Below are 15,858 nucleotides of genomic sequence, written 5' to 3' on the forward strand. Positions count from 1 at the left end.
CTAACCCATCCTCCCACCCCCCTCCCCTCTAGAACCCTCAGTTTGTTTTTCAGAGTCCATCGTCTCTCCTGGTTCGTCTACCCCTCCGCAAATCTACAAGTCTTGCAGGCGAATCTGATGGCCAATATTTGGCTTGGTTCTCGGCTTTAAAAAGGCAGTTAAAGGATCAATCTAAAATTCCTTGTAAAAAGCTCCATCAAAGCAGATTTAAAAGAAGGAAAGGAAAAAGAAAAGAGAAGAAAGACCCCATATATGGTCAATTGCTATTCTTGCTGTCCCTACGTAGATGATTGGGCCAAGTTTGTTAAAACTGGACTTGTTTTACAAACAAATTAATCTTCTTTTGGCTATCTTTGACAGGAATGAAGGTGACTTTAGAGAGAAAGATTACATTTCAATAACACACTTTTGTGAGTGTTAGATTAATTATCTTTGAACGTTTATTGTTTGCCTATAAAACTGGACTGGATCCTGGATCCTTCTGGTTTCCTTGAGTATCTGACTGTGACTCTTCAAACTAAGGTTTCCAACATTCTCCCATTCTCTCTCTTTTTTTTAATTAATTTATTTTTTTATTCTTAGGTTAATCCCCATACATTACATCATTAGTTTTAGATGAAGTATTCCATGATTCATTGTTTGTGCATAACACCCAGTGCTCCATGCAGAATGGGCCCTCCTCAATACCCACCACCAGGCTAACCCATCCTCCCACCCCCCTCCCCTCTAGAACCCTCAGTTTGTTGTTCAGAGTCCATCGTCTCTCATGGTTCGTCCGCCCCTCCGATTTCCCCCCGCTTCATTCGTCCCCTCCCGCTACCTCCTCCTCCTCCTCCTCCTTCTTCCTCCTCCTCCTCCTCTTCTTCTTCTTCTTCTTCTTTTCTCCTTCTTCTTCTTCTTCTCCTTCTTCTTCTTCTTCTTCTTCTTCTTCTTCTTCTTCTTCTTCTTCTTCTTCTTCTTCTTCTTCTCCTTCTCTCCTTCTCCTTCTTCTTCTTCTTCTTCTTCTTCTTCTTCTTCTTCTTCTTCTTCTTCTTCTTCTTCTCTCTTCTCTTCTTCTTCTTCTTCTTCTTCTTCTTCTTCTTCTTCTTCTTCTTCTTCTCTCTTCTTCTTCTTCTTCTCTCCTTCTTCTTCTTCTTCTTCTTCTTCTTTTCTTCTTCTTCTTCTTCTCTCCTTCTTCTTCTTCTTCTTCTTCTTCTTCTTTTCTTCTTCTTCTTTTCTTCTCCTTCTTCTTTTCTTCTTCTTTTCGTCTTCTTCTTTTCTTCTCCTTCTTCTTTTCTCCTCCTCCTTTTCTCCTCCTCCTCCTCCTCCTCCTCCTCCTTCTTCTTCTTCTTCTTTTTTTCCCCTTAACATATATTGCATTATTTGTTTCAGAACATTCTCCCATTCTCTTATCTTACAATCATTAAGAACTAAAACTGTCCTTTTTCCTGAAGTCTGGCAAATGAAAGCTGGACAACTTGAAATAAATTTCAGGGAAATGACCACAATAACTCATATATAGACAATCTTTGTGCCTGTTGCTCTATGAGTCACTCAAAATGAGACATTTGAACTATACGCCAGAAAAATTAGTCAGATTGCCCCTGCCCACTCCCACTCTATTGGAGGATGCTTCAAGCCTGACATCTAGAGACCTTCTCACTGGCAGCCCTCTGGACTTAGACACCAGGTGTATCCCTTGTTCCAACCATTAACCATGTTTTCCTTTTGTTTCCATAGAAATGCCTCTTATTAACTACAAGATCACTTGCTGAATGAGGCAGAGTCTATGATCCTTAATTCCACCTTGCTGCACCTGTATTAACTCCTCTTTGGAAAATAAGAACCCATATAAATAGGGGCACCTGGCTGGCTCAGCTGGTAGAACATACGACTCTAGATCTCGGGGTTGTGAGTTCGAGCCCCACATTGAGTGTAGAGATTACTTAATAGAAATCTTTAAAGAAAAAAAAAAATAAAAAAGAACCCATGTAAATAAAATCAAACACTAAGCTACTTGGCTACCAGAAGCCCTTCACCACCACAACCTACCGCCCCCCCCCCAGGGGAGGGGCTCAGACTAATTTACTGATCTGTATTCTTGGATACCCACCGATATCAGATCAATTTGAGAGAGAATGAGAGAATTGGGTTTGACTCTACTGTTACTATTCCTTAGACTACACTTGGGGATAAAATCAATGGTGTCATGTAGTCCCAAACCATGTAGAAAAATAACCAAGTTCTCAGATAAGGAACTATCTCTGAGACCCCCTCCATTAGCACAAGGGACCAAAAATTGCGACCTGCAGTGTCTCAGATCCTTCCATTCCAAAGCCTCTACTGCACCCTAATTCAGCTTGAAGCAGTTAAATAAAGAAGGCAGACCTCTGCCCATGTGTCATAGAAATGGAATGCAGGATGGACAAGGGGAAATTTTAACAGGGAAAAATGTAGCATGTCTGACTCCCTGTTATTTTTATTCCCTTTTAACCTGTAGGTTAAAAACTTCTGTTTAGCCCTGAACATAGCCATGTTACAGCTAAGATTTACAGAAACTGTCGTTTACCCAAAACCTACCTCCCCTGAGGAGATGAAAGAATAGCCACAGCCATCATCATCCCAATTCCCTAAGACTGAGGAATGATCCTCACTTGGTGGGGGTGGGGGTGGGGGTGGGGGTGGGGATTGAAACCGTGCCCCATAAGGTTAATGAGGTTGATGCTAGCAGAAAGCTTAAAGCTGGTTTTTCAGGGAACTGTTTCCCCCTAGTCAGCTATTGTGTCTTTTCAGGCCCTGCTACCAAATACTGGCTGTCTCTGCAGAAGTCTGGACTCAAGGTCAACTGATAATGGCTGCAGCCTATGAAGAAGCGAGGTCCTGATTCCTTACCTGAGAAAAGGAGCCTAAGACCCCATCCAGGTTGTACCAGCTCTCAGAGCATGCCCACAGCCTCTTCTCCTTGTCCTCAGATAACCTCCTGACATCAGGGACTCAGTTTTGCCTCATTCAGATGTCAGGTCTCCACCCCGAAGTAAACATGGGAATCTATGGTACATATGTTTCCTGAATATACGTGCTCCAACTTTCGCCATGAATAATCATAAATGTCCCTGCCCTTTTCCTTTTTGAAGTTTGATTGTTTGTTTTTATTTATTTATTTCAGAGAGAGAGACACACAGAGAGAGACAGAGACAGAGAGAGAAACACACAGAGAGAGAGAGAGACAGAGAGACAGAGAGACAGAGAGACAGAGAGACAGAGAGCTTGCACGCATGGGTGGGTGGAGGGGCAGAGGGAGAGGGAGAAGACTCCCCATTGAGCAGGGAGCCCCAGAGGGGTGGGGCTCGATCCCAGCACCCTGAGATTATGACCTGAGCTGAAGGCAGATGCTCAACCGGCAGCCACCCAGGCGCCCCTCCATTCCATTTTTTTTTTTTAAAGAGATAAACATTACATACTTTATTTTTAAAAATTCATTCATTCATTCATTCATTCATTCATTCATTCATTCATTCATTTTTCATCATCTGTAGTCCCAGTGTAGGGCTTGAACTCAGGACCCTGACTGAGATCAAGAGTCATGTGCTGTTCTGACTGAGCCACCCAGGTGCTCCTTCTGTTCCATATTTTAAACAACCCTGGGATCATGGCTCAGAGTCACAGTTGGCCCAATGAGACTCACACTCACCCCTCTGTGCAGAGGTGCCATCTGTGGGGCTGGTTCCTGTTTGTCCATCTTCCTTCCTCCTCTTACTGGACAGGAAGGTGGTGTGCGAAAACAGCCAGTGACTACGTGGAATGAGACCGAGGATTTCCCTTGGGAAGCAGGTGGGAGAGGGAGGACAGGTCGATGGATAATCAATAAACTGTTTTTTTTTTTTTTTTTTAAGATTGTATTTATTTATTTATTTGACAGAGAGAGACACAGCGAGAGAGGGAACACAAGCAGGGGGAGTGGGAGAGGGAGAAGCGGGCTTCCCGCGGAGCAGGGAGCCCGATGCGGAGCTCGATCCCAGGACCCTGGGATCATGACCTGAGCCGAAGGCACATGCTTAATGACTGAGCCACCCAGGTGCCCCAACAATCAATAAACTGTTAATGTTGATTTAGAGGAGTGTGCTTGCTGGGCCCATAACTCGGTGGATGAGTTAGAACGGTCCCTGTCAGGCCTCCCTTAGCCCTTAGCCCTTAGCCCTTATCACTCCATGCTTGTGTTTGGCCTCTGACCGCTAAGATACCACCATCATGTGTTCAAGGTCCTCCTCAGACTCAGCCAGCCACACCATGCCACACCCTCCTACCTGCACACCCATCCCTGGAAGGCAGTATAGTAAGACATCATCCCCCACATTCATGATTCCCAAAGGGTTTACTGGAGTTTCGTGGGTTAGGAAAAGGAGGGGACTCTTTTTGCCCCCAGATGAGGTGAGCTCTTCAGACACCCTCTTTCCCCTTCCCCTCCTCCCTCCCTCCCTTCCCTCCCTCCCTCCCTCCCTCCCTCCCTCCCTCCCTCCCTCCCTTCCGTCCCTCCCTCCCTCCCTCCCTCATCTCTCTCCGAAGTTTGCAAGCTGCAGCCTAAGGGTTAGGGGGAGTTGAGGAAAGCCATTGAATGGAGGGAAGCTCCAGGCTCTGACTTTAACAGAAAGCTTTCTGCATTTGAATGAAGCGATTGAATGAGGCCCATTAGAATGGATCACCCTGAACGTCCCATCAGCCGCCCCAGCCCCAGCCCCAGCCCCCCCATCCCCCCCCAACTGAAGTCCTCTGGTCGAATTGGAACAGTAGGCTGGGGGGGGGGGGGGGGGCTGTCCATCCTAAGTTGGTAACTAGGCCCCTGGTCCATAGGGAAAAAATCACGCACGGGTACAGATGAGTTGGTAGCTCAGGCAAAGTGGTCGAAGTGTTGGCAAGGTTTCCGTGGATGAGGGGAGATTTGTTCTGGGACCACCCTCCCATATACATCTCTGGCTGAGAAGAGGACAGGGGAGCCCTGTGGGGGTGGGGGTGGGGGTGGGGGTGGGGGGGCGGGACCCAGATCTGGAGCTCGGAGTGGACTATAGCCGCTGCCTGCCCGGGTGTGTGTGCCTGGGGGGCGGGGGGGGGGGCGCTGAGGGATAAGGGCTGAGGGTGGTGGGGTCTGCTCACGCTGACTCCTGCAACTCAATTCATCCTGGGAACCTTCTGTTGTTTCTGCTGAGGTGCCAGGTGCTGTGATGACCAAAGCTAAACTCCTCTCTTTGCCTAGTTCTTAAAAGGCCTGATCCTCCTGTTATCTTGTTAAATGGACCGACCCCTGCACCCTCCCATCCTGCCAGACCCCTTGTGCAAATACTTCCACTTGAAGAGTTCTTTCTCTGAATCTAGAAAATAAACAGACAACACCCACCAGCCACACCGACCCCATTGCCACAAATACCTAGCAAAGACAAATCTAGCTGGTCTCCTTCTGCCTCAAGGCACTTTAGAGAGTCACTCTCTCAGACACACCTTAGGCTCAATTACAGGCTGCTGTCTCCCTTTCTCTGGCACAATTCCATCCCTGGAGGAGCCCCATATCGCATCTGCAGCCGTGAGCTGGAGACAGTATGCTCAAGTGACCGGGTGGTAGCACCGTAACTTTGAAATGACCTATACCCCAAGTCATCCATGAACATGGTCCCTGGAAATCTTTGACATTCACGTGCCTCTGATGAAATCCTTGCTTTGGAAACTCCAGCACCCATAGCCAATCTTGTCCATGTTCTGCTAACCTTTGCTCGCCCTCTGTTCGCCTGATATCTTGCCTGATTGTTTACAGAGAAATTAGATCCCATCCAGCAAGAGCTGAATCCGAGTCCTCTGCTCACCCCACGACGGAAAAGAATATGCACAGGCCTGCATCCCTCTTCTCCTTCTCCACCATGTCGGAAGAAAAGGTGGCCCTCCCTCCTCCCATCAGAACCCAAACCCGAGATAAGACTTAGATATAAAGGAAACCAGCATACTGTTTTGAACTCTATATACACTTGTAAAAAACGAGCAGCGGCAAGGAAACACACAAACCACCACCCCCCCCCACACACACACAGGTGCAAGGAGGGTGCGCTGACTCGCTGAATCTCCCCCTTTTCTCCCGAGAGGCATCCCCCCCATCCCCCGCCCCCCCCCGAAGATGTCCTCCCTATGCCGGAAGGGGAGTGAGTGACGTTCTTTTCTTCCTTTTTTTTTTTTTTTAAATTATTCTTTTTAAAAGACTTTTATTTATTTGAGAGGAGGGGTGGGGGGGAGGGAGGGGGGAGGGAGGGAGAGAGAGAGAGAGAGAGAGAGATTGAGAGAGAGAGAAGCAGAGTCTCCGCCGAGCAGGGAGCCCGATGTGGGGCTGGATCCCCGGACCCTGAGCTCAGGGCCTGAGCCGAAGGCAGGCGGACGGTTCACGGATTGAGCCAGCCAGGCGCCCCAGCTTTCTTGTTTCTTTGTCTGCCTGCTTGCCTGCGTGTTGGGTCTGTGGATGTCTGATGCCTGCCCTCTGATTTCGTGGGGAGGTGGGCCGTCTTTCCTCCTTCCAATGGCCTTTGCGCATTTGTCAAACTTCTGTCGGGCTTGGGCCTATCTGTTTGGGTATCTGTGGCGTTCCATCCACCGACCTGTCTCTTTTGTCTGCCAACATCACAGGGTCTCTATCGCCTCTATACATAAGCATGAAACGGGCCCGGAGAGGACGACTTTGTTTCCTGAGTTTTGTTTTGTTTTCTTCGAAATCACCATAGCGATTCTAATTCCTTTTGCCTGTCTGCTTGTGTATGTAATCTGTACACCCATCCAGTGCGGTGCTGGAACTCACGACGCCCGCCGATCAAGAGTCGCGGTCGCGTGGGCCTCCTCCGACCGAGCCAGCCAGGTGCCCTGAAATACGTGTACTTGAAAAACCAATGTGAAGCCTGCACCCGTGAACTTTTTTTTTTAAAGATTTTATTTATTTATTTGAGACAGAGAGAATGAGAGAGACAGAGAGCACATGAGAGGGGGGAAGGGTCAGAGGGAGAAGCAGACTCCCTGCCGAGCAGGGAGCCCGATGCGGGACTCGATCCCGGGACTCCGGGATCATGACCTGAGCCGAAGGCAGTCGCTTAACCAACTGAGCCACCCAGGCGCCCTTTTTTTTCTTTTCTTTTCTTTTTTTTTTTTAATAGATGCACCCGTGAAGTGTTTACTGCGAAACCTTCTTTTGATCGTCGCACTCTTGAGTGGAGGCCGTACCAGTAAAGAACGTAGTTTAGCCAACTCAGGAAGAGATCAGCTTTAAAGGAAAACCTTCTTTTCGAGTTTGTGATGTCTGGTCCTTTCTCTCAACTCGATCGATGTCCAGCCTTCAGAGCCACATTATTTGCTTGGTCTCTCTCTCTCTCTCTCTCTCTCTCTCTCTCTCTCTCTCTCGTCTGTGTTTCCTCGTGTACTTTCCTGATGCTCAGGATTTATGGTTTAGAGAGAACAGTTTTCAGCCTGGTGTGTGTGTGTGGGGGGGGGGATGTTGTGAAGTGGGATCAGGGATTCACGCGGGTAAGGAGGAGGCAAGGAGAAAGGCTTGGTTGGGAAGGAAACCATTAAAGGTCCATGTTGAAATGGTGAAGTTTATTTTATTTATTTATTTATTTATTTATTTATTTATTTATTTATTTATTTATTTATTTATTTACTTTTTAAAGATTTTATTTATTTATTTGACAGAGAGAGACAGCGAGAGAGAGAACACAGGCAGGGGGAGTGGGAGAGGGAGAAGCAGGCCTCCCGCGGAGCAGGGAGCCCGATGTGGGGCTCGATCCCAGGGCCCTGGGCTCGTCACCTGAGCCGAAGGCGGACGCTTAACGACTGAGCCACCCCCCAGGTGCCCCGAAATGGTGAAGTTCAATGTAGTAAGAGTTACCTTTAATCAAAGGAATTCTTTTTTTTTTCTTTTATTTTATTCTTATGTTAATCCCCATACATTACATCATTAGTTTTAGATGAAGTGTTCCATGATTCATTGTTTGTGCACAACACCCACTGCTCCATGCAGAATGGGCCCTCCTCAATACCCACCACCAGGCTAACCCATCCTCCCACCCCCCTCCCCTCTAGAACCCTCAGTTTGTTGTTCAGAGTCCATCGTCTCTCATGGTTCGTCTACCCCTCTGATTTCCCCCCGCTTCATTCTTCCCCTCCTGCTACCTCCTCCTCCTCCTCCTCCTCCTCCTCCTCCTCCTTCTTCTTCTTCTTCTTTTTTTTTTCTTAACATAGATTGCATTATTATTTGTTTCAGAGGTACAGATCTGAGATTCAACAGTCTTGCACAATTCACAGCGCTTACCAGAGCACACACCCTCCCCAGTGTCCATCACCCAGTCACCCCATCCCTCCCACCCCACCCCCCACTCCAACAACACTCAGTTTGTTTCCTGCGATTAAGATAATCAAAGGAATTCTTGCTGGAGGTTGCTTCTCCCCTCTCCTCCCTGGATAGGGGAGTGAAGTTTTTTCGAGGTCCCTAGTGGACACAGAAAGCGTTCAAGTGCCCCTAGCACCTATGGATGGGGCTCTGTTGCCCTCTAGTGTCCTATCCTCTGCTACTGCTGCTCGTGGTTTCCTCTGACGTCGTATTCGTCACAGGTGTGTATCTTTGATGGTTAATGCTGCTCGGTGTCGGTTGTTTGCGTGTTTGTTTTTGAAAGCTTTTTGAGTGATCATCCAGCATGGTGCTGGAACTCACGACCCCTGCAGATCAAGAGTCGCAGTCGCGTGGGCCTCCTCCGACCGGAGCCAGTCAGGTGCCCTGAAATGCGCTTAGTTGAAACAGGAAGAAAGAAAAAACAAAAAACAAAACCCAAACCATTTTTTTTTTCCCCCTTTACGAGCCAGAGGAAGTTCTACGCCTTGTTTTTGTTTTACCCTTAATAGCATGGAACAGTTCTCCTCCTCCTCCTCCTCCTCCTCCTCCTCCTCCTTCTTCTTCTTCTCCATCATCATCATCATCATCATCAATATTTAACTCTTCTAGAGCACCTCCCCCGCCCACCCCGTACTAGTGTTGGACGGCACGGATGTCCCGGAACTGGATTTCTTTAAAGATATATATTTTTACGATTTTATTGATTTATTTGACAGAGGGAGACACAGCGAGAGAGGGAACACAAGCAGGGGGAGTGGGAGAGGGAGAAGCAGGCTTCCTGCCGAGCAGGGAGCCCGATGCGGGACTCGATCCCGGGACTCCGGGATCATGACCTGAGCCGAAGGCAGTCGCTTAACCAACTGAGCCACCCAGGCGCCCTCTTTTTTTTTTTTTCTTAACATAGATTGCATTATTTGTTTCAGAGGTACAGATCTGAGATTCAACAGTCTTGCACAATTCACAGCGCTTGCCAGAGCACCTACCCTCCCCAGTGTCTATCACCCAGTCACCCCATCCCTCCCACCCCACCCCCCACTCCAGCAACCCTCAGCTTGTTTCCTGCGATTAAGAATTCCTCCTATCCGTGAGATCATAGGATACATGTCTTTCTCTGTTTGACTTATTTCACTCAACATAATACCCTCCAGTTCCATCCACGTCGTTGCCAATGGCAAGATCTCATTCCTTTTGATGGTTGCATGATATTCCATTGTATGTATATATATACCACATCTTCTTTATCCATTCATCTGTCGATGGACATCTTGGCTCTTTCCACAGTTTGGCTATCGTGGATATTGCTGCTATAAACATCGGGGTGCACGTACCCCTTCGGATCCCTATTTTTGTATCTTTGGGGTAAATACCCAGTAGTGCAATTGCTGGATCATACGGCAGCTCTAGTTTCAACTTTTTGAGGAATCTCCATACAGTTTTCCAGAGTGGCTGCACCAGCTTGCATTCCCACCAACAGTGTAGGAGGGTTCCCCTTTCTCCGCATCCCCGCCAACATCTGTCATTTCCTGACTTGTTACTTTTAGCCATTCTGACTGGTGTGAGGTGGTATCTCATTGAGGTTTTTTTTTTTTTTTTTAAGATTTTATTTATTTATTTGAGAGAGAGAGAGAGACAGAAAGAGAGCATGAGAGGGGGGAGGGTCAGGAGGATCAGAGGGAGAAGCAGACTCCCCGCTGAGCAGGGAGCCCGATGCGGGACTCGATCCTGGGACTCCAGGATCATGACCCGAGCCGAAGGCGGTCGCTTAACCAACTGAGCCACCCAGGCGCCCTCATTGAGGTTTTGATTTGGATTTCCCTGATGCTGAGCGATATTGAGCACTTTTTCATGTGTCTGTTGGCCATTTGGATGTCTTCTTTGGAAAAATGTCTGTTCATGTCTTCTGCCCATTTCTTGATTGGATTCTTTGTTCTTTGGGTGTTGAGTTGGATGAGTTCTTTATAGATTTTGGATACGAGCCCTTTATCTGATATGTCATTTGCAAATATCTTCTCCCATTCTGTCGGTTGTCTTTTGGTTTTGTGGACTGTTTCCTTTGCTTTGCAAAAGCTTTTTATCTTGATGAAGTCCCAATAGTTCATTTTTGCCTTTGCTTCCCTTGCCTTTGGCGATGTTTCTAGGAAGAAGTTGCTTTGGCTGAGGTCAAAGAGGTTGCTGCCTGTGTTCTCCTTTAGGATTTGGATGGACTCCTGTCTCACATTGAGGTCTTTCAACCATTTGGAGTCTATTTTTGTGTGTGGTGTAAGGAAATGGTCCAGTTTCATTCTTCTGCATGTGGCTATCCAATTTTCCCAACACCATTTGTTGAAGAGACTGTCTTTGTTCCATTGGACATTCTTTCCTGCTTTGTCAAAGATGAGTTGACCATAGAGTTGAGGGTCCATTTCTGGGCTCTCTATTCTGCGGAACTGGATTTTGAGTGAAGGACTATTTTAACTCCCTTCCTCCCCATTCCGCGCCTGCCCCCGCCCCGCCCCCCGCCCCCGCACGCACCGCCCCGCCCCGCCCCCCGCCCCCGCACGCACCGCCCCGCCCCGCCCCCGCCCCCGCACGCACCGCGCGCCCCGCCCCCCGCCCCCGCACGCCCCGCCCCGCTTGTTGGCCTTGGACGTTATCGCGTACGTGCAGAGACGGATTTGATGTGCACCTTTCTGGGGGTGTGTGTCAATCCCCCCCCCCCCTTCCTGTCCTGAGCTTTCTTCGTATGCTTCAGAGAGACCTCCTCCTCCCCTTAAAATGATAGAAGAGAGAAGGTTCATCCGTGGTGGTTGTCGGAGTACTCGCTTGGTCTCGGTTTTACGGTCCTTGCCCGCCGAAATGTGTCTTAAGTCCTCCCGGAAGCCCGGGCGCCGCAGGTGTGCCGCTGTGGGAGGCCCGTGCCCCACGAGATCGGGCGGCCGGGCGGCCGGGCTGTGCGCCTTCGCGGGCCCGCGATCCGGATCTGCCTCGTTGTTGTTCGCGCCGGTTGTCGGGTGCCACCTGGCGGCCGCTTTTAGATAGCGTGTCCCCGCCGGAGTGTCAGCGATGTCGGCAAGGGATTGTATTTGGCCGCGGTTCCCGAGGCGGAGTACCGGGAGGCCGGCGACGCTAGCGAGATCGGCCCGCTGTCTCCGGGCCACCGGCGCGACCTCCGCTCGCGGGAGATTGAGCCTCCAGGTTTGTGGGCTGGTGGTGGCGCCGCCGCCTCGCTCCCGGAGAGCCACGCTAGGGTGGCCGCCTGGACGGGTCGACCAGCACCCGCCGGTGCCCCCTCCTCCGCCCGCGGGAATGGGAGAGGCTGCGTCGGGCGCCCGGACGCCATCCGGCCCGTGGCTCCGGTCGGCCGTTGGGCCTTCCGTGTCACGCTCGGGCGGTTGGGGACCGGCCTGAGCCTTGCGGGGAAGCCCATGGATGGCGCGACGGGCCCCGCCGCGGGCACGCGTGGGGTCCCGGTCATCGGACCCGATATTTTTTTTTTTTTTTAAGGTTTTTATTTATTTATTTATTTATTTGAGAGAGAGAGAATGAGAGACAGAGAGCATGAGAGGGAGGAGGGTCAGAGGGAGAAGCAGACTCCCCGCCGAGCAGGGAGCCCGATGCGGGACTCGATCCCGGGACTCCAGGATCATGACCCGAGCCGAAGGCAGTCGCTTAACCAACTGAGCCACCCAGGCGCCCCGGACCCGATATTCTTAACAAGTTTTCCGAGGCCCGCTGCGGAGGTGGGGACCCGACCGGGTCGGGCCGGGCCGGGCCGGGCCGCGAGGGCCCCAGGGGCCCGGCTGCGGTTCCCGTTGAGGTCCGGCCTTCGGGGGGACGCCTCCGCGGCATCGCCCCCTTTCCTCAGTCCCGGCCGGGAGTCGGGGACCGGCATGGGGCGGTCCTGAGGCCCGGGGAGGAGGGCGTCCGCAGGGGCCTCCACAGAACTTGGTGAGAATTTCTAAAGTCCCGATTTGGGGACGAAAGGCGGACCCGGGGGCGGGCCTATCCGGGCCGCTCCACCTCCCGCCAAGTCCCTACTCGCTGCCGGCTGCCACCACGTTCCGGGGGTCGACCAGATGGCCCGGGGGGGGGGGGGGGGGGGCGCGGGGGGGGCTCCGGGGGGAGACGGGGGCGATGGATTAGTGCTTGGGGCCCGTGGCCGGGACACGGTCCCAGGAGATCCCGGTGACCTGTGGCTAGGCCACGCCAGGCGGCGCGGCTATTTTCTCGCCCGAAATGAGCCCTTTTTGCCGCCAGGTAGGTGCTGGCACGTTATGTTTGGGCGATCCTCTCCTTAAGGGAGGTGGGCTTCTGGGCGTGTGGCGGGGCTCCGGGCTTGACAGGGATGCCAAGCCCGGCTCTGCCGTCGCTGGCCTGAGCCGTCCGCGTGGGCCTGTGCGCCGGCTCCTGTGCCTCCAGGTGGCCCAGGCCGTTGGTGCCGCCTCCGGTCTCCAGCACCCGAGGGCGGTTGTGGGCAGGTGGCGCGTGGGTCCTTTACCCTGTGTCCTCCACTCTGTGGGCACCCGGCTGTGGTCGTGACAACGTGCCGCGTGTCAGGCGTTCCTCTCTCTCGGGTTGTCCGGCTGTTCCTGCCCTGGGGTTTTCGAGGGGGTGCCGGTGAGGCCGAAAAAAAACAAAACAAAACAGGCTCCCCCTCGGGTTGCTGTCCTCACCGGCTTCTCCCCTCCTCGGGCTCCTCTCGGCGCTTGTGTTTTGCCAGATCGATGTGGTGCTCTCGCGCTCTCCCGGGCCGGGCCTAAGCCGCGCCAGACGAGGGACGGACGTTCATGGCGAATGGGACCGCTCTTCTCGTTCTGCCCGCGGGCCCCTCGCTCCTTCGCCTCCGCCCGCCGTGGCGGTGAGGTGGGGGGTGCGGGGGGGGTGTGTGCAGGCTCCGGCCCGACCCCGCCTTCCCGTGTTCTGCCTGACGGCGCTCGCGGGCCCGGGGTCCCCCGACGCAGCGGACACTCTCGCTTGCCTTCCCTGGCTTCGTGTGGTGCGCGGTCCTCCCCGCCACGGGGAGGGCCGTCCCGGCGCCGCGCTGCTCACGCGCTTGGGCGTGCTGAGCGCGTTGTGCGCGTGGCCCTCCGTGGTGCCCCTGGAGCGCTCCAGGTCGTCTCAGGTGCCTGAGGCCGAGTCGGTAGCGTCGTTTCCCGTTCCCAGCGAGCCCCCTCCGTCGGGCCACCGCTGTCGGTGGCGTGTCCGAGGAGCGGGTGGTGGAGTCGGTAAGGGAGGCCCACCCCGCCCCCCCCCGTGGGACGCGGGTGCCTCGTCATCCCCCGCCGCAAGCTGTGCTGGTGGTGTTGTGGGGACTGGACTTGGTGGGGCGTGTGTGAGCCGGTTGCGGCGGGCCGAGCCCGCGCTCTGGCGCTTGGCCAGCCGAGGGGCTGCCGCCTTTTTTGCCTGGCATGCCGTGCTTTGTCTCTGCTCGTCGTTGCCTCGCCGGAGGCGCAAAACTCCCGGTTGGTCGGGGACGCGAGCATGGCGTGCGTGGCGTGGCGAAGGGCGGTCTCCTCCCGGGGTCCCGGCCGCGAGCGCTCAGGATTGCCTTGTGGTGCCTGTTCCTTACCGCGCGAATCCACCGCCCGCCCCCCGGAGCCCTTGGCTGTCAGGCCTTCGGAACGCCGTTCCGCGGGGCCCGGACGGGCGGGGGGGCACGATTTGGGTGGGGGCGATGCGCCCTCGGTGAGAAAGCCTTCTCTAGCGATCCGAGAGGGTGCCTTGGGGTACCGGAACCCCCCAGCCGCCGCCCCTCCTCTGCGCGTAGTGGCCACCGGTGCGGGGTGACTACCGTTGCGTGTTGGGCAGAACTTCCTCTCTGCGAGGGGTCTGACTCTGCCGGCCCCGCGGTGGGGGCCGAGCGCCGCTCTTTGCCTACCGCGGCCTGCGCCTCCCCCCTCCGAGTCGGGGGAGGGTCCCGCCGGGCCTGGCCGGCGTCCGGCGCGTGGGGGCTCCCGCGTGCGTGCGAGCGCGCGGGCGGCCGCCCTTCCTCGTGGCGTTGTCTCTCGAGGGGCTCGGGGGGCGCCCCCGCGCGTCCCGCTTCCCCGTGCCGCGCGAGCGGCTGTCTGCCCGCCCGCTCCCGTCCCGAGTCGCCGCTGGCGGTGGCGTGCCGGGCACGGGTCGGGCCGCTCTCGCCTGGGGGCGCTTCCCCCCAGGGTCGTGACTTCCGGGACGGACCGGACAGACGGAGGTTCAAGACGGGACCCCGCGGCGGGGGGGGGTTCACGTGGGGTTGGGCCCCAGCAGTGTGGGGCTCGGTTCGTGGTGAGGTGCGCCAAGGGTGCTGAGGCCGGCTGGCGTCCTGGGCGTCGCGGGACCGCTCTCGTGCTGGTGGCGGTGGGATCCCGTGCACGTTTACCTGGTGGCCCGGCTTGCGTCTTCGTTGGCGCGCCCTTCCCCGAACCGGCTCTCCCCCGCACGCGCTCCCGGCCCTCGCCCGCTGTGCTTTCCCCCCCTCCCCGCCGCCGCCGACGGACTCCCGCTGCCCTTGCCTCGACCGGATGCCTGAAGGCGCGTTTGTGTCCTCGATCCGCTCTCTCGGGACCGAAACCGGCCTCGCCGCTTGTTTGGGTGTCGTCCCCTCCCCGGGCCGCTATGGCTTTTTTGGGGGGTGGTCGTCCCCAGGCGAAGTGCTCTCGGTCCCGTCGTGAGGAGGAGGAGAAGGTCCGCGCGGGGTCCGGCCTCTAGCCGGGTGGCGGGGGTGGCGTCGTTGCGCGTGCGGGAGAGTGTTCTGGGGGGCCGGCCGTGACTGCGGTGGTGTTGGTGGTGTTTCGGGGCCCGAGCCCCGCGAGGTTGCCAAGGGCCCGCCGTGGGGGCCAGGTCGGCGTCCTTGGGTGCCACGGGACCGTCCTTGTGCTTGGAGGCCTTGGGCGGTGGGACCCCGTGTTGGCCCTTGGTGTCCGGCCTTTGGTCTTGGAGGCGCTTTTTCGAAAGGGTTCCCTGAGCACTCTCGCGGCTGCTCGCCGTCCTCTGTAACCCCCCCCGCCGCTTTTCCTGTTCCTGGCGCTGCCTAGTTCCTCGCCGCTGAGCCGTCTTGTGGCCTCCCCCCGTCCGGCTGCCGATCCGGTGTCGCGCCCCCGGTGCGCTAGCGCTTCCCGGGCCCGCTGCGGCCTCCCATCCGTGTCCGGCGCCGCCCGCCAGCCCGGCGGTGGCGCTGCGTGCTGACGAGGGGACCGCCTCCCCCCCCCGCCGTGGCCCCCGCTCTGGCGCGCGTGCTCGGGCGTGGGTCGGGTCCCGGCTGTCCGTCGTGGCTGCCGCGGCCGCGCGCTGCCTCCCCGGCGGTGGTGGGGGGGCCGGGCTCCGGCCCGGCCCCCTCTCGTGCCGTGGGAGCGCGCGCCGGCCCGCCGGCCTCGGCGTGACTGCCCGGTGTCCCGTCCCCGCCCGCGCGCCGCCGTCGAGGCCGCCCCGGGCGTTGGGGGGGGGGGGGGTGGGTGAAGCGTTCCCTCGCCTCTCCACGCCGCCGCCGGCGTGCCCTCGTCCGCGTGGGGCGGGGCCGG

The 15,858-nt window shown here is 55.3% G+C and overlaps 2 long non-coding RNA genes across 2 annotated transcripts in view; one reads left to right on the top strand and one right to left on the bottom strand.

Annotated features, from left to right (window-relative positions):
- Positions 1 to 9,960: 9,960 nt before the first annotated feature.
- On the bottom strand, positions 9,961 to 12,894 carry LOC135363196 (uncharacterized). Its single transcript, XR_010408856.1, has 2 exons — positions 11,049 to 12,894; positions 9,961 to 10,742 (listed from the first exon to the last, which is right to left on the bottom strand). It is a non-coding gene; the product is annotated as an uncharacterized LOC135363196 (long non-coding RNA).
- LOC135363195 (uncharacterized) overlaps positions 10,994 to 15,858 on the top strand; it is a 21,821-nt gene continuing 16,956 nt past the window's right edge. The window contains exon 1 of the long non-coding RNA XR_010408855.1: positions 10,994 to 11,058. This is a non-coding gene — a long non-coding RNA (uncharacterized LOC135363195). The remainder of the gene's footprint in view (positions 11,059 to 15,858) is intronic.

Source organism: Mirounga angustirostris, unplaced genomic scaffold, assembly GCF_029215605.1.
Source record: "Mirounga angustirostris isolate CCGP_5_RB_7025 unplaced genomic scaffold, mMirAng1.0.hap1 SCAF_61, whole genome shotgun sequence".
Taxonomy (NCBI): Eukaryota; Metazoa; Chordata; class Mammalia; order Carnivora; family Phocidae; genus Mirounga; species Mirounga angustirostris.